We start from the raw sequence: 19,411 nt of genomic DNA on the forward strand, positions 1-19,411 counted from the left end.
TTTTATTTTTCCAAGGGTAACAAGAGAACTTGGACCCCAAAAGTTGTTGTCCAATTTGTCTCGAGTACGCTGACACCCTAAATGTTGGGGTAAACCCCTGTTTGGGCGCACGGGAGAGCTCGGAAGGGAAGTAGCACTGTTTTACTTTTTCAACGCAGCATTGGCTGGAATTGAGATCGGACGCCATGTCGCGTTTGGAGAGCCCCTGATGTGCCTAAACAATGGAAACCCCCAATTCTAAATGAAACCCTAATCCAAACACACCCCTAACCCTAATCTCAACAGTAACCCTAACCACACCCCTAACACTGACACACCCCTAACTCTAATCCAAACTCTAATCCTAACTGTGTTAAATGTAATCTAAACCCTAACTTTAGCCCCAACCCTAACCCTAACTTTAGCTCCAACCCTAACCCTAACTTTAGCCCCAACCCTAACCCTAACTTTAGCCCCAACCCTAACCCTAACTTTAGCCCCAACCCTAACTTTAGCTCCAACCCTAACCCTAACTTTAGCCCCAACCCTATCTTTAGCCCCAACCCTAACCCTAACTTTAGCCGAAACCCTAATCCTAACTTTAGCCCCAACCCCAACCCTAACCCTAACTTTAGCCCCAACCCTAACCCTGACTTTAGCTCCAACCCTAGCCCCAACCCTAACCCTAGCCCTAACCCTAGCCCTAACCCCAGCCCTAACCCTAACCCTAATCCTAGCCCTAACCCTAGCCCTAACCCTAACCCTAAGCAAAAAAAAGTTAAATGTTCATTTTTTCCTTCCACATTGTTTCAGTTCCTGTGAAGCACGTAAAGGGTTAATAAACTTCTTGAATGTGGTTTTGAGAACCTTGAGGGGTGTAGTTTTTAGAATGGTGTCACACTTCGTTATTTTCTATCATATAGACCCCTCAAAATGACTTCAAATGTGATGTGGTCCCTAAAAAAAAAAGGTGTTGTAAAAATGAGAAATTGCTGGTCAACTTTTAACCCTTATAACTCCCTAACAAAAAAAAATTTGGTTTCCAAAATTGTGCTGATGTAAAGTAGACATGTGGGAAATGTTATTTATTAACTATTTTTTGTGACATATCTCTCTGATTTAAGGGCATAAAAATACAAAGTTTGAAAATTGCAAAATTTTAAAAATTTTCACCATATTTCCGTTTTTTTCATAAATAATCGCAAGTAATATCGAAGAAATGTTACCACTAACATGAAGTACAATATGTCACGAAAAAACAATCTCAGAATCAGCGGGATCCATTGAAGCGTTCCAGATTTATAACCTCATAAAGTGACAGTGGTCAGAATTGCAAAAATTGGCTCGGTCATTAAGTACCAAATTGGCTCTGTCACTAAGGGGTTAAAGAGTATTGAACTTTTCGGCTTTCACCATTTTGCTTTCATAACTGTTTTTGCCCTTTTTACGTATATATCTTTTATTTCCCCATCTTTTTATACATATTAAGCATTGTACCTGTTTTTGTGTACGAAAGCCTAAAACTTGAACAGCTTTGCCTTGTTGCCCTAAAGAACCTAAGTGTCTTCGTAATGACTAAGTGGTACTTTGTACACGTGACTTGTGTATGGCCTGTGGGCCCTGAATACATTGTTTTCATGACATTGGCACTTACCTCCCTTTTGGTAAATTGTGGCAGCATTGAGCATGTAGAATGTTTGTGGACTGGTAAGGAGTATGTGCTGCATTCACGCTGTTGCATGAGAGAGGGGAAAATATTAAATTGAGCTGTAAAGTGACATCAAACCCTTATAGTCACCCCCATCCATGTGATGGAGGAGACTGAATGAGGGTCCGACATAGGTAAACTCCAAGGTCAAAGTACATCAGTGTCAGATTGCACCAGCTATTGGGAAGTTGGTTATGGTGGCGCTCTCGTCGTGGAAAAAATGGTGATTGGTGAAGAGCAAGAGACCACACCAGGAGAGAACTTGTTCAAGGACTGAGAGGGTTAAATTGGATCTAATGAGCTGCACATTGACACCCCACTGCAATACAGATCGCATCATCTGTTGGCTCATGGGAGACAACCAAGGAGGAAACCAATATTGAAAGAAAATGTAAAAAAAATGAGAGAATTTGGAAAAATGCATATTGACAAGTTTCTGGGAGACTGTGATTTGGACAGATGAGACAAAATTGGAGCTTTTTGGAAAGCCAGATCAGCTCTATGTTCATGGAGAAAAAAATGAAACACATAAATAAAAGAACAATGTCCTAGTGTGAAATATAATAACACCAAACAATAACATTTCAATGTAAGAAAAACTGTCACAATTAAACACTTCAATAGAGAACAACCCACATGCCTGTCAACACAGCCCAGCCCCACCAAAGAATGTATATATCAAAAGACAGCTAAAGAACAATGAAGAAAACTGATGATAGCAATGAATGATAAGAATAAGCAAAAATAGAATGATTGAAGGTAATCTGTCAGCAGGTTTTTGCTATGCAATCTGAGAGGAGCATGATGTAGGGACAGAGAGCCGTGATTGCAATGATGTATCATTTACTGGACCACTTGTGATCATTTTGATAGAATCCCTATTTCTTCTACTGTAGTTGTAGCAGAAGCCAGAATACTGAGCTGCGTATAACCCCGCCCACACTCCTGATTGGCAGCTTCCTGAGTACACTGTGCATTGTCAGTAAGCTGCCAATCAGTGGTGGAGACGGGTTTACACAGATTAACCTGACTGGCTTGCACTTGAGAAATAGTCAGGCAGTGATTATATCTTGCTGATAAAACAGTGATTATATTGAAACTCCAGCACAAAGCCTAGTAAGTGACACATCCTAGGAATCAGGCACTCAGACCCCTACATTATGTTGCTCTCAGGTTAAATAGAAAAAATCTACTGACTGACTCCCTTTAAAGAAAGTAAGCAAAACTCAGTTTTTCATTGAGGCTATGCGGTGCCAATGCAGAATACTGATCCTTTTGCATTCACTTTAGGAATGTTTTTTCTTAATGTTGCCACCACATATGTGGCAGCAATGAGTGCGTAGAACCCTAAAGTGTCTTGGGATTAGTTTCAATTTGGAAAATGAAATATGATCCTGCAGACCAGCATCCTTAGCACTTTTAATATCCCAGATGTGTTCCAATATGCAAATAGGTAACTCTTTCAAATCGAGTCCCACATAAATAGGCCACATGGGCAAGACACCAAATAAATGACTGCTGGAGATCTACAATTGTTGTATGTAACATTTTGTATTCTTTCTGCTCAGGGAAGTTGATAAATGTGTCTGGTTTACCATTAAATCTGCATGAAGAGCAGCTGTCACATGGTGTAGAGCCCCACTTTGGACGTCGAGAGCCAAAAAATGAAGTAATGTTTGTCTATTCCCGTCAGTCAACAGAAGTATGAGAGTTAAAATGTTTTAGATCTTTTTCATGTTGCAAAGTAGGCCAATATTTCTGAAATATTTATCTAGTCTCATCCCAATGACTATGGAATCCGGTAATGAGCCGGACATTTTCATGTTCTTTTTTTGTTACATTCATTTAGAAATGCAATAGATCATCACATTTATGAAGTCTGGCAGCTTTATATCCATGATCAACATTGCGTGCATGGCATCTGTGTTGTAAAAATGTATTGTTCCAAGTCCTTGGACTGTTTTTCAAAGACCGCTGATTGTCATAGATCCTCAACAAGTCCTTATTGTTCTGTCCAATGATCCAGGATCCTTCATTTTTTAGAGTTCAGGTCATAACTGGTCACAAGGCGTTCATTTTTTTCTTCTTTCTTTTCCTGTTAATTCTCTTTTTTATTTTATTATTATTTGTCTGTCACAGTTTTTTCTGTCTTTTACATTTACACGCACAAACATCTCACACCTCACACATACATCACATCTTATTTCAGTATTTGCAGTATTTGTCTTTTGGCACATATTTTTATTTGTCCCTTTTATTTCTCTATGATTATTTCAATTTTTCAAGATGGCCGCTGTCACATTGTGCACGTGTGCACTGAGAGCTGAGCAGTGGGTGGGGCAGACAGACTTGTGAAAGCGTTGTCTGCAATTGATCAATGTGGCCTCAGCGTCCTCATCAACCTGTGCTGGGCAATATACAGTGCTCACGGTGCCTGCGCCATGTAAGTACTGTACACTGTGATGGATTAGTCTCATTGGCTGCCCCTCACTGCCCCATCTGCCTGTTCCCCCTATATATACCTGCCTCTCCGTTCCACTCACCACTCCCGGAGGAAGCATTTATGAATTGCAACTTACAGTGTGAAGTGGATGTCAAACAGTACTCTCTATCACATGGATACTCCGGGTTTGTATTGAGTAGTGTTGAGCCACCTCCCTAGTATTCGGGTTCGGTTCGGTTCATTGAACGTTCGACGAACACCGTTGAACCCCATTGAAACCAATGGCAGGCAAACGCAAACACATACAAACACATAGAAAACACATAGAAAACACCTTAAAAGGTGTCCAAAAGCTGACAAACTGCTCAGAAAACACAACAAACACATGGAAAAGTCACAACTACATATAGTCACGCGAAAAGAAAAGAGGTGGAGGAGTAAAAGGAGGAGGAGACACAGGTATAGGCATGTCATGCCCTTCTAAAATCACGAAAGGCTGGAGTAAAAATCTAAAATCACTCTACCAACACCCAGATGTCTTGACAAAAAAAATTAAAAAACAAATATCTTTAGGTAGAATGGCGGCGGGTCCATTCAGAACACTTTCCTTAGAAGATGTAGTGGTACCCCCATTGGGAGTTGTGTGAAAAAATAAACCAAATACATTCAGACTAATCCACCATTTGTCATATCCAAGAGGCAGGTCAGTAAACGACAACATCGACGCGGAACCAAGTACAGTACTATGTACTTTGACGAGGCAATCAGGCGGGTCAAGAAGTTGGCAAGGGGCACCCTAATGGCCAAAACAGACATTGAGGGGGCATTTCGGTTACTACCTGTGCCTCCTCCGAATAGTGTCCTCCCATTGGGCTGCTTCTGTGAAGGAGCATATTACATATATTGCTGTTTGCCCATGGGGTGCTCCATATCCTGCTCACTATTTGAGGTGTTTAGTTGCTTCCTCGAATATTATCCATTACCTCGACGACTTCTTATGCCAGGGCCCAAAAGATTTGCTACAGTGTGAAAACACGCGGTAGTCCACCTGTGAGAAGGAGAGAGCTGGAGGGAGAGTGGACACCCCAGAGCCGAGGGGTTAGATTGAGAAAGAAAGAAGGCGCTGTAGCTTCCTTCATGGGTGGGGTATTCTGCTGAGTAGCAGAAATTGCTACTAGGCCCAAAAGGATTTCATGGGCCAGATGCCATTAAAAAATAGTACTTAGTTAAACAGGCGGTGTTGCTTGCTTCACGGGTGAAGTATGCTGCTGAGTAGCACCAAATTCTACTAGGCCCAAAAGGATTTCCTGGGCTAGATGCTGTTACCAAATAGTAGTTAGGTAAACAGGTGGTGTAGCTTGCTTCATGGGTGGGGTACGCTGCTGAGTAGAACTAAATTCTACTAGGCCCAAAAGGATTTCCTGGGCTAGATGCCGTTACAAAATAGTAGTTAGGTTAACAGGCGGTGTAGCTTGCTTCATGGGTGGGTGTTGTGAATTCTGTTGTCGGGCTCCCTCCTGTGGTCATGAATGGTACTTCAGCTGGTTCTGTCCATGGACTTCCTCTGGTGGGTGTTTCTGAGTTTCACAGGTGACGAGGTTAATTCGTTAGCTGCTGCTCTATTTAACTCCACTTAGATCTTTGCTCCATGCCACCTGGCAATGTTCCAGTATTGGTCTAGATCACTCCTGGATCGTTCTTGTGACCTGTCTTCCCATCAGAAGCTAAGTTCCAGCTTGTATTTCTTTGGTTTGCTATTTTTCTGTCCAGCTTGCTATTTAATTTGTTGTCTTGCTTGCTGGAAGCTCTGGGACGCAGAGGGAGCGCCTCCGCACCGTGAGTCGGTGCGGAGGGTCTTTTTGCGCCCTCTGCGTGGTCTTTTTGTAGGTTTTTGTGCTGACCGCAAAGTAACCTTTCCTATCCTCGGTCTGTTCAGTAAGTCGGGCCTCACTTTGCTAAATCTATTTCATCTCTGTGTTTGTATTTTCATCTTTACTCACAGTCATTATATGTGGGGGGCTGCCTTTTCCTTTGGGGAATTTCTCTGAGGCAAGGTAGGCTTTATTTTTCTATCTTCAGGGCTAGCTAGTTTCTTAGGCTGTGCCGAGTTGCATAGGGAGCGTTAGGCGCAATCCACGGCTATTTCTAGTGTGTTTGATAGGTTTAGGGATTGCGGTCAGCAGAGTTCCCACGTCCCAGAGCTCGTCCTTATTATCAGTAACTATCAGGTCATTCCGTGTGCTCTTAACCACCAGGTCCATTATTGTCCTGACCACCAGGTCATAACAGGTGGGTAACGCTGCTGAGTAGCACTAAATTCTACTAGGCCCAAAAGGATTTCCTGGGCTAGTTGCCGTTACAAAATAGTAGTTAGGTAAACAGGCGGTGTAGCTTGCTTCATGGGTGGGGTACGCTGCTGAGTAGCACTAAATTCTATTAGGCCCAAAAGGATTTCCCGGGCTAGATGCCGTTACAAAATAGCAGTTAGGTAAACAGGCGGTGTAGCTTGCTTCATGGGTGGTGTACGCTGCTGAGTAGCACTAAATTCTACTAGGCCCAAAAGGATTTCCTGGGCTAGATGCCATTACAAAATAGTACTTAGGTAAACAGGCGGTGTAGCTTTCTACAAGATTAGGGAGTCAGCCACTCCTTATGGATCATTTGCATCAAAGCTGTTCCATCCAGCATGTCCACATGGATATTCCCTCTGAACTCTGCTTATACAGGTACTGTACAGATCAGGTTTTTAAATACATCAGATAGGGATTATATACATTAGTTAGGACTGCTCTATATGGGTATACCTTGACGATTGATGGAGCAGCTTAGTATACATTTTTTTGCAAAAAAAGTATCAACTAAATATCCTGTTTTTTCCATCTTTTGACTAGCACTTGCTTATTACTGTGATTTTTTTTTACAACAGAGTATTTTTGACCTCACTGTGCTCTTTTGTGTCTTCATATTTCAAAACTGTGCAGAAGGGTGCACAGGTCCCTGATCTGAGACCACTCCTGCAGCGTGATTTGCCCCACCTCTTGATCTCATTGGCCTAGACTATACATCATAACGTATTGCACCGGGGCTCGTCGTTGCTGGCACAGTCGCTGCAACGTGTGCAGAGTTGAATTCCACCGTGTGGGCACATCGCATTTCAGCCGGTGAACTGGCAGGCCCAATGACTTCTGTAGAGATGTAAGTCGTTGAGCTGCGGGATACGAATGGCGGAAGTGAGCACACCGCGACTGTGCCCTCTGCAGAAGCCCATCTAGTCCAGGATAGTGGGATAAAAATTGCTGGACAACCAGGTTCAAAACGTGAGCCATACAAGGCACGTGTGACATTGCCCCGGCAAAGGGCTGCACCCAGGTTTGCAGCATTGTTGCACACAGCCTTCCCTGGCTGCAGGTTGAGTGGAGACAGCCATTGATGGAACTCGGTTTCCAGAGCTGACCACAACTCCTCAGCTGTGTGACTCACATTTCCCAGACATTTCAATGTAAACACTGCCTGATGCCATTGAGCCCTGGTGACAGCATAGTGAGGAGGTGTGCAGGATTTTTTCTGCGCAGTTACAACGTGGATGGCATTACCAGACAGGCTTTGGGTGCAGGTGTAGGACTGAGAGGAGGTTGAGGAGGCAGAAGCAGTGGAGGAACTTCTAGATACATAGGATTGACAAGCATCTCGTGGGAACGGCAAGACTTGGACAGCAGCCCCTTTTCCTGATGTCGCCATAGTTACCCAGTGCCCAGTCACCGACATGTAATGCCACTGTCCATGTCTACTTGTCCAAGTGTCTGTGGTGAAATGCACCCTGTTACACACAGAGTTTCTCAAGGAAGCGGTGATGTTGTGTGCGACATGCTGGTGTAGCGCAGGCACAGCTTTCTTTGAGAAGTAGTGGCGACTGGGCATCTGGTACTGGGGCACTGCGATGGACATAAGGTCTCGAAAATCCTCTGTGTCCACCAGGCGGAAAGGCAGCATTTCTGTAGCCAACAGTGTGCAGATGGAGAAATTCAACCTCTTAGCTTTGTCATGGCTAGGAGGAAATGGTCTTTTACTTGTCCACATTGGAGGGACTGAGGGCTGGCTGCCGTGCTTAGATGGAGTTGAGTAGGGTGTCCCCGGCAAAAAACTGGTCTGTGAGGAAGGTGCAGGCGGAGATGTTATGTTGCCTTGATCAAAATGTGGTGTCGATGTTGGAGAGCGCTCAACAACAACAAGTGTTTCCACTTGCAAATGTCCTGATGACCTGCCAACCACACTGGCTGTTGCGGGTAAAAAGGTGTAAGGTCTGCGTCCAAAACCATGTGCGACTGCTGTCCCCACAGTCACAGAGGATGAAGAGGACACGGATGCACTTGATGGGGCAGATGGTGGTTGACCCGGCCCACTAGGCTGCATTGTAGCACAGTGAGCTTCCCACTGCAACTTATGCCTCATATCCATGTGACGGTTCATGCATGAATTAGTCAAGCTAGTAATTTTTTGTCCTCTACTGAGATTTTGTTGACAAATCTTACAGACAACATGAGTTGGGTCATCCTTTGCAATGTCAAAAAATGCCCAGGCTATGCAAGCCTTAGAGCAGTGTGACCTGAAGAGCCACCACAACTTCTGGTGTGAGGCACAGTTGCGGTTGAGGATGCAGTTGTTGACGTGCTTCCAGTACTCCGTCTCTGTCCAGGAAGGCGCAACGTAACCTCGTCGTCAGACTCGTCACTAGCATCCTCCTCCACCTCCTCTGCTGACCTCATGGATTGGCGGACTGGGGGTTGACAGTAAGTGGGGTCTACAACGTCGTCATCATCATCCTGTGTGTTCTCACACCCATCGTCCTCAGAGCCAACCTTTTCCTGCCCTGACCGAAAAGTCAAGTTTTCGTTCCAATCAGGTGTCTCAGTCTCATCATCATCTTCCTCATTGTCTCCACCAACAGGAGTTACAGTTTGGGAACGAGGGTCTACATTATGCTCAGAACCTTCTTCATCTGGGCTTGGATCCGACTCACAAAGATTCTGGGCATCAGTGCAGATCATTTCCTCATCTAAATTCACAGAAGCTCTGGAGCAGACCTCTGATTCCCAGGCTATAGTATGCGTAAACAGCTCTACAGACTCAACCATGTGTGTTACCCCATGCTCAGATGGGCGGCTGGAGACTTGGGAGCTGTGAGGAAGCAAGTGTGATTGAGGTGACAACTCTGAGGACTGGAGTAGTTGTGATGTTGAAGTTGACATGGAGGAGAGCCCATTTGAACGAGCACTTGATATCCGTTCAAGCACCTGCTGTTTGTGTGCCTCATCTGGAATTTTTGGCGATGCTTGTAGCGATGGTCGTAAGAAAGGGATATATCCAGATCTCAGGGATCTGTTAGGCTCACACCCAGACATTATATTCAGAAGGGGTAAGTCATTGAAAGATGCATTGGTTCACAGCCACTACATGAGACCAAGAGCAGGGGGTACGTGGCTGGATAAGAGACGGTGTGGTTTTTTTCGTTGTGGGGATTGCCAGATGTGCAAGTGGATGAAACCTGGCAAGGCTTTTGCTAGTTCCTCCACAGGGAAGGTTTTCTATCAGAGGGATTTCTCCAATTGCAGATCCACAGGGGTGGTGTATATGGCCACTTGTCCGTGTCCTAAGGACTACATTGGAAAAACAAAGAGGGAGCTGCTTAGCATGGTAGGTGAACACATGGAGGATGTGAGAAACAACAGGGATACCACCCTGGCAAGGCATATGAGAGATCAACATCCTAGAGACAGGTCTAATATTAGATTTGCGGTCATTGAGGTGGTGAAACCCAACCCGAGAGGGACATCGCAAGATCCTTTATGCATGCCACGGCGATTCTGCGCAGTACGCTTCCCAGTGTATGCGTGCCATGGTGATTCTGCGCAGTATGCTTCCTAGAGTATGTGGAGGTTACGGAGGCGGACTCTTGGGTAGACTGGAAATGGGACGGGTATGGAGCCCGGGCGGACCTTTTAAATCTGTCACCATCGGGACACATGTTTCTTGATCAGGGCCTCCTGATGAGCCGAAGAGGCGAAAAGCGTTGATGTGGTACTGGGGAGAGGTGGACAGCATGCTGGGGCTGGATGAGTATTAACTAGCCATATGATATCTGGAGGCATACTCACCAGTGTATCCACTCACATCATTGATAGCATGTGTGCAGCATATTGGTAGTAGCATTGACTACTTAATGGAGTATAGTTTGGGGCTCTAAGGCTGCTTATATTTAACCACCATTGTTAATTTCTCCCACATGTTCCTTATTGTTTTTATGGCACGGTGTGGGGTCTAGTAATCCTTAGACATAGGATTTATCTATGTCTAGTTGTTAGGGGTTCCTTTAGTTGTGCTATTGGGCAGTGAGACCCTGGGTTGACATTAGGGTTCAATAGGGACCGCAGAGCCAGCCTCCGTGGAGTGGGGGCGCCACAACGTTTCCCCTAGGGCGCAAACCCCCGCAGGTAGGCAGGTACCAGTTTATGTATCAGTGTAGGAGTACTAGGTCCTCATACCAGTTTGTTCCCGGTGGGTTTTGTATTTTTTGGGATTACCACAGGTTGGTGGTATTTTAAACATTTTCTAATAAAATAGATTTCACGGGGCATTATATGATTTACAATTTAAAGGGATATATCATATCAGATTGTCCACAAAAAGAAGTAGACATCTTACTTTGGCTGGAAGATGGTATTTCTTCTGCAGATGTTACTGTTGCTTTACCACCTACACCACGGACACAACCTTTTTTTCCCTTTCCAACACGCATATTCCCCATTCCACCAGCAGCAGGCCTTTTGCCACTCATTTTAGTGCTTAACTAATTGGCAACTCTGTATCTGTAGTTGTTGGCACAACAACCGATGGATGAAAACCGAGCAGAACTGCGTGGCCAAACTGTGGTACTAGGCCCAAAACTATTAACTGGGTTAGATGCTATAAAAATTGAGATACACAGGTGGTATAGTTAGTTTCACAGGCGGGCTACTCTGCTGACGTGTAGACACTGCTCCTAGGCCTAAAACTATTAACTGGATTAGATGCAGTAAAAATTTAGATACACAGGCGGTGTAGTTTCACAGGCGGGCTACTCTGCTGACGTGCAGACACTGCTCCTAGGCCCAAAACTATTAACTGGATTAGATGCAGTAAAAATTGAGATACACAGGCGGTGTAGCTAGCTTCACAGACGGGCTACTCAGATGACTATCAGACAATGCTACTAGCCCAAAAGGATTGGCTGAGCTAGATTACACCAAATGCTGTGACAAACACTTGCACAGCACTGGTACAGTGCTATGAACTGCTGTAACCTACCCTGAAAAGGGCTGATATTACAACTAGTCCCGACTCCTCCCAACTCCCTAACCCTATCTCTCTGAAAATTTGCTCCAAAAAAACACTCTTAGACTGTATAGTGCCCACAGCAGCAGCGGTGCCGTCTAACACTAAGCTGCAGCAGTGAGGAAATGGTGGCGACGGGGCAAATGGCTGGTTCTTATAGGGCAAGGACATGTGACATACACAGTCAATGACACATGCCCTTGCTTGTGTACATCACATGCACATTGCTGTGTGTGTGTGCACTGCTAATAGGCTGAGAGACTGCACCGCCCCACTGTAAATGCGGGAAAAAAAAATGGAGATCGGCATTATTTCAGCACAGATCTATCCCCCGCCCACTATACACTGAAACAGTCTATTAACAATGATAAACAGTTTTATTGTGCAAATCAAGTTAGCCTTTTGGTGAACGAACCGTTATCAAACAGAAACTCAAACAGCCGAATTTTAAGCAAATTGTTTGAGTTCGTCGAACGACTCGAACACCGCCCAAAACAGCTCGAATTTGAAATTGGCGAACAGTTCGACTCGAACACCGCTCATCTCTAGTATTGAGTCCTTATGGGTTTGTATTGAGTCCTTACTATTTTATCTACCTGGCTGTACTCTTTATTTCCTAGTTTATGTTTACTTGTACCCTATTTTTTGCACTTACTACTGTATATTACATGATGCCTTTTATAGGAGCTTATTTTGACAAATATTTGTTGAATTGACGGTGACATAATATGTTTTTAGTACTTATTTCATGCAATATCATAGCGTGCCTTGTACTATAAATGTCTGCATTAATTACCAGTCCATAATACTTGTTTATTACTCATCCTGTTGGGTCCCTTCACCTTGTATGGTTTTTTCTTGTCATCATACTGTATATGTTTTTGAATCTGTACCTGTCCAGACATTTGTGGTATTTAATAAAACATTTTTATTTCACCCACGTTTGGATTACTTGGTTTTCACTGGCCTTTTGTTAGATTTTTTTTTTCTCATTACTACGGATGAGTGGATCGCTTCACAGAATTCCATTCCATGGTCAGTGCTCTCTGGCCGGGAAGAGGAACTACACAAATTTCCTGGTCTTCAGGGTTCCCTTGCATGGCGTTTAAGTTGGCAGCCTGGTGTGACATCATCTGTGTGTGGCGTGTGGCAAACTCTTGGCTTCTCGACAGTCCAGCAAGTCATAAACTAAGACTGGAATCATGGAGGGTAAGAAAATTCATGCAGCTCTTGTCTACGACCAGAGAGCTCTGACCTGGACCATGGACTGCAACTGTAAGACATGATCCGTGGTTAGGTGCTAAGTTTTGACTCTAGTGACTCTCAACACTTAAAAAAACAAATGGCAGGCAAGCAATATAGGTTGATTTTAAGCATTTTATACGACTTAATGAAATCTTAATGAAATGCAGACAGAGAAGTGCAGTTATGCATTATAATATCTTTCATGTTCAACTCTAACATCATGTTTTCTGACAGCGTTGCTAACAGAGCTGATACATTAGTGTTTCCGTGCCAGTTGTTACATAACCGTGACTTAATGCATAAAATACTTGGATGATGACTTGGTGAGGTGCGAATTTGGAGACTGTGGTTTGGATAAAAAGGCAAATGGTGACCTACTGTGCTGGGAACGAGCAGTGGTTAGCAGAAATTTTGTAGGAAAGATATATGTCACAATAAAATATATTCTCTGAAGAGGAACTGTAATTGTATAACTATTTTCATTGCCTGCTTACACTCTGACACATTTTTCTTTTATTGGGATAGTTTTGTTTTATAATTTAACCTTCCGGAGAGACCGCCACCCTTAACTTTGTGTCAAATGCTGATACAGTTAAACTCTATTATTACAGACCCTCTCATCCCTTGGCATCACAGACTTGGCACTATCCTGGATCTCATCATACCTAACAGACCGGACATTCAGCATCTCCCACTCACACACCACTTCCTCACCTCGCCCCCTATCTGTCGGAGTCCCACAAGGTTCAGTCCTAGGGCCCCTGCTCTTCTCCATTTACACCTTTGGCCTGGGACAGCTTATAGAATCTCATGGCTTTCAGTATCATCTCTATGCTGATGACACACAGATCTACATCTCTGGACGAGATATCACCTCCCTACTAACCAGAATCCCTCAATGTCTGTCCACTATTTCATCCTTCTTCTCCGCTAGATTTCTGAAACTTAACATGGACAAAACAGAATTCATCATCTTTCCCCCATCTCACGTGACCCCCCAACGAACCTATCCATTACAGTAAATAGCTGCCCACCCTCCCCAGTCCCACAAGCTCGCTGCCTCGGGGTAATCCTTGACGCTGATCTCTCCTTCAAACCACATATCCAAGCCCTTTCCACTTCCTGCCAACTTCAACTCAAAAATATTTCACGAATCCGTTCATTCCTCAACCAAGAATCTACAAAAACCCTAGTCCATGCCCTCATCATATCTCACCTTGACTACTGCAACCACCTGCTCTGTGGCCTCCCCTTGAACACTCTCGCACCCCTCCAATCTATTCTAAACTCTGCTGCCCGACTAATCCACCTGTCCCCCCACTATTCCCCAGCTTCTCCCCTCTGTCAATCCCTTCACTGGCTCCCCATTGCCCAGAGACTCCAGTCAAAACCCTAACCATGACATACAAAGCCATCCACAACTTGTCTCCTCCATACATCTGTGACCTCGTCTCCCGGTACTTTCCTGCACGCAACCTCCGATCCTCACAAGATCTCCTTCTCTATTCCCCTCTTATCTCCTCTTCCCACAATCGCATACAAGATTTCTCTCGCACATCACCCCTACGCTGGAACTCTCTACCACAACATCTCAGACTCTCACCTACCATCGAAACCTTCAAAAAGAGCCTGAAGACCCACCTCTTCCGACAAGCCTATATCCTGCAGTAACCACCGATCGACCAAACCGCTGCATGACCAGCTCTACCCTCACCTACTGTATTCTCACCCATCCCTTGTAGATTGTGAGCCTTCGTGGGCAGGGTCCTCTCTCCTCCTGTACCAGTTATGACTTGTATTGTTTAAGATTATTGTACTTGTTTTTATTATATAAGCATATCGGAACCCAAAATATAAAAGGACCATATTTATGGGGAATACTCTTCACAGAACCATATAGAAAACATACGAAAAAGACAAGAGTCTAAATTCCCAAATATGACTGGAACATATATAAATAATCACTGATGCCATGTGGTTTGTTTTTTGAAAAAGTATAAATACAATTTTATTCATATAACATCATAACAAAACAACACAGGCCATGACTTCGTGCAAGGATAAAAACAAAATCACTGGACAAGTATGACAGAGATGACGCATGCTAGTGGTGACCGATTATCCATATAACTCAGGCTATGTTAAGTGGTACCAGAAAATGAACTCACTGACAAAAGTGGAAAGCCCGAGTAACCACATAAAAAATGGGCAAGCAAACCATAAAATGCCCCCTCCCACAGGATGTACTATAATAGCTAAAATAGCATAAGTGTAGCATAACTAGGTATGGACACCCATGGGGAAAAAAAAAAAGTCTAAAGTACTATGCATATGTGGCCAAAGTATTGCTTACCCATAGGATAATGCCAGTCACCACAAGTTACCCCAACGCGCGTTTCGCTGCTTCTTCTTCAGGGGGCAGTGTGGAAATGTGCATAATCTGGACCTTAAATACCCCTCCAAGCACTCAGGACCAGGTGCAACGCATATCAGGAAGTTGCCAGTGACTGTGTTACTGGAGCGCATGTGGGCGTGGCCGCCCACTTCCCCAGCATCACACTCGGCGTCAGGATGCAAAGCAGTATGGGAATGAAGTTTTCCCATAGCAACAGTACAAGCATTGCTCACAGAGACGCCTTGTGCGACGAGGGGCGGGGGCGGCCGCCGCGCACATGCGCAGTCCACACCGGAACCGGCAAGTCCGCCATATTATTGAAGGGCACAGACCATGCCACATGGCCGCCCATAAAACACAGCGCCTATTAGGACAGAATGTAAAGGCAGTCGCCACACACAGGTATAGCCCATGAACAAAACCTAGCAACAGCACCATTTAACTAAAGGGAAAGAGCCCACTAAGCCACTAATGGCAAATTAACATGCAAATGCTGTAATAACAAATTAGCAACATAGTACATTCAATTAAATACAGCAAAAAACACATAATGCATTATGCAACAGTTTTTAAAAGGTGACATGACATAAACAAACAAATATGGCGATGATGTCATAGATGCGTGACTGGTCCGTAAAATGCTGAGTATAGATAGGGAACAGGATTTTTCCAAGGTCCAAAAAACTTCGTCCAAGATATCACACTAAATAAAAAAAGTGAAAAAACACAAACAAACACATAAGACAATAGTAATAAAAACAACGGCTCCAGATAAAAGAACGACATGAGACCACCGCAAAAGGCAAACAGGATCCCCCACAGACGCACCGGATTATAGAAAAGGGGAGAAACTAATATTTTATTATTGTTTTTATTATGTATACCCCTCCTTACATGTAAAGCGTCATGGAATAAATGACGCTATAACAATAAATAATTATAATAACTCTGTGGTAGAGCTGGGTGACATTGTCATTCTGGGTTCTGCAGGCCGTTGGTTGTTTTAGGCCTGTGGCCTGCAGAACTGCAAATCTATGGTGATATGACGTGATGACACTATTATATCACCAGGTTGCTCCACCCGCGCCTTGCCACTGTCTTCAATTGGACTAGGTTAGTATATGATGTATATTTTACTCATAGAAAAAAGGAGTTCAAGTCCAAAATAGGGAAAAAGTATAATCAATTTTATTTGTACAATATATCAATCAATAACTTAATCTATCGAATGTACTAAAATTTATAACATGCTCAGCAAGGGAACACAACCACTACCAGACCTGTGTACCTACCACATACTGCTAAACGTATATAATAAAGTGCTATGTGCATAAATCCAGATACCATGGGAAACAGGACCCCCTCGGACCTAGTAGTCACAATATCTCATATCGTTTGTCATTGGTTTGAGGGTATCTCATTAGCACAACTTATCCATCAAATAATAAGCGCAAAGTTTTTATTCCTTACCCATGTAGCAGATGTGGAAAGATCACACAATACAGCCCCAATGCGCATTTTGCGTCGGCTTCGTCAGTATATGATCATCAGTATATGATGTATATTATCTTAATATTGTGTGACTGCCATCATACAGTGTGGGAGCAACTAGGGGAATCTTCATATAGAGTGGAGGCTACTAAGGGAGTCCCCATACAGTGTGGTGGCCAATAATGGGGCTATCACGCAAAGTGGGTGCTACTAAAGAGGTTCTCATACACAGAGTGAGGGTTACTAAGGGAGCCATGGTACAGTGTGGGGATTACTAAGGGGACCCTCATACAAAGTGAGAGCTATTAAGAAGGAGCCCTCATGCAGAGTGGGTCTACTAAGGAGGCGATCTTACAGCATTGGGGCTACTATGGGGTATATAAATAAATAAATATATATATATATATATATATATATATATATATATATATACATATACAGGAAGTTGATATCACCAACCATTCCCATTTTATTTAGGTGTATCCATATAAATGGCCCACACTGAACATGAATATAAATGCAACACTTTTGTTTTTGCTCCCATTTTTCATGAGCTGAACTCAAAGATCGAATAATTCTGCACACAGTGTATGCATGTTTTTCCTTCACTCTAATAGGACTGAGAAGAAAATTGCTGCATGCTGTGAATAACTGCATATATTGGACAAAACTTGTCAATGCAAGCCTATAGGTGCGAGAAGAAACGGCACACGGACCATGCGTATACTGCTGATTTTTACGCACACATCTCAAAGGACTCCTGAAATTTTATCATGCAGCTGCTGGTTTCTGTAAAATATTTCACTGACTGTTTATAAAGTTGTTTTACTTCACAGAAAGAATCAGCTGTGATCGCATGCTGTAATATCTGTATACTCTTTTGTTTCCTCCCCTAACCAGGAGCTGTGGTATGATCAGACCATGTTCCTGCACAGTCAGACACATCCTTTCTAATGGATACACATATATAATATTATCTCAGGACAGGAACATTTTTTTAACACATCCAACTGTGGAACTTATTTTTAATCTACTGTATATACTCGAGTATAAGCTGAGATTTTCAGCCCAAATTTTTGGGCTGAAAGTGCCCCTCTCGGCTTATACTCGAGTCAAGGTGGGTGGCAGGGTCGGCGGGTGAGGGGGAGAGAGCGATGAGGCATACTTACCTGCTTCCAGCGATCCTGGCGCTCCCCGCCTGTCCCACGGTCTTCGGTGCTGCAGTTCTTCCACTGTTCAGCGGTCACGTGGGACCGCTCATTAGAGAAATGAATAAACGGCTCCACCTCCCATAGGGGTGGAGCCGCCTATTCATTTCTCTAATCAGCGGTGGCAGTGACCGCTGAACAGTGGAAGAAGCTGCGGCACCGAAGACCAGCTGTACGGGGGAAGGAGCCGGACGCCGGGACCAGGTAAATATGTAATATTCACCTGTCCCCGTTCCAGCCGCCGGGCGCCGCTCCATCTTCCTGGCGTCTATCTGCACTGACTGTGCAGGTCAGAGGGCGCAATGACGCATATAGTGTGCGCGGCGCCCTCTGCCTGATCAGTCAGTGCGGAGAGACGCCGGGACCGGACGCTGGGAGCTGCAAGCAAGAAAGGGGAGTATGGCATTTTTTTTTTTTATTGCAGCAGCAGCAATGGCACAGATATATGTGGAGCATCTATGGGGAAATATGAACGGTGCAGAGCACTATATGGGGCACAGCTATGGGGCAGTATGAACGGTGCAGAGCACTATATGGGGCACAGCTATGGGGAAATATGAACGGTGCAGAGCACTATATGGGGCACAGCTATGGGGAAATATGAACGGTGCAGAGCACTATATGGGGCACAGCTATGGGGAAATATGAACGGTGCAGAGCACTATATGGGGCACAGCTATGGGGCAGTATGAACGGTGCAGAGCACTATATGGGGCACAGCTATGGGGAAATATGAACGGTGCAGAGCACTATATGGGGCACAGCTATGGGGAAATATGAACGGTGCAGAGCACTATACGGCACAGCTATGGGGCAATATGAACGGTGCAGAGCACTATGTGGCACAGCTATGGGGAAATATGAACGGTGCAGAGCACTATATGGGGCACAGCTATGGGGAAATATGAACAGTGCAAAGCACTATATGGGGCACAGCTATGGGGAAATATGAACGGTGCAGAGCACTATATGGCACAGCTATGGGGCAATATGAACGGTGCAGAGCACTATGTGGCACAGCTATGGGGAAATATGAACGGTGCAGAGCACTATATGGGGCACAGCTATGGGGAAATATGAACGGCGCAGAGCACTATATGGCACAGCTATGGGGAAATATGAACGGTGCAGAGCACTATATGGCAGAGCTATGGGGAAATATGAACGGTGCAGAGCACTATATGGCAGAGCTATGGGGCAATATGAACGGTGCAGAGCACTATATGGCAGCTATGGGGCAATAATGAACGGTGCAGAGCACTATATGGCACAGCTATGGGGCTATATGAACGGTGCAGAGCACTATATGGCAGAGCTGTGGGGCAATATGAACGGTGCAGAGCACTATATGGCAGAGCTATGGGGAAATATGAACGGTGCAGAGCACTATATGGCACAGCTATGGGGCAATATGAACGGTGCAGAGCACTATATGGCACAGCTATGGGGAAATATGAACAGTGCAGAGCACTATATGGCACAGCTATGGGGCAATATGAACGGTGCAGAGCACTATATGGCACAGCTATGGGGAAATATGAACGGTGTAGAGCACTATATGGCACAGCTATGGG

The 19,411-nt window shown here is 44.4% G+C and overlaps 1 long non-coding RNA gene across 2 annotated transcripts in view; it reads left to right on the forward strand.

Annotated features, from left to right (window-relative positions):
- The first annotated feature begins 12,542 nt into the window (after window positions 1-12,542).
- Window positions 12,543-19,411, forward strand: part of LOC138641402 (uncharacterized) — a 234,709-nt gene continuing 227,840 nt past the window's right edge. For both annotated transcript variants that reach the window (XR_011313819.1, XR_011313820.1), the window contains exon 1: window positions 12,543-12,707. This is a non-coding gene — a long non-coding RNA (uncharacterized lncRNA). The remainder of the gene's footprint in view (window positions 12,708-19,411) is intronic.

The sequence above is a fragment of the Ranitomeya imitator genome, chromosome 6, assembly GCF_032444005.1.
Source record: "Ranitomeya imitator isolate aRanImi1 chromosome 6, aRanImi1.pri, whole genome shotgun sequence".
Taxonomy (NCBI): Eukaryota; Metazoa; Chordata; class Amphibia; order Anura; family Dendrobatidae; genus Ranitomeya; species Ranitomeya imitator.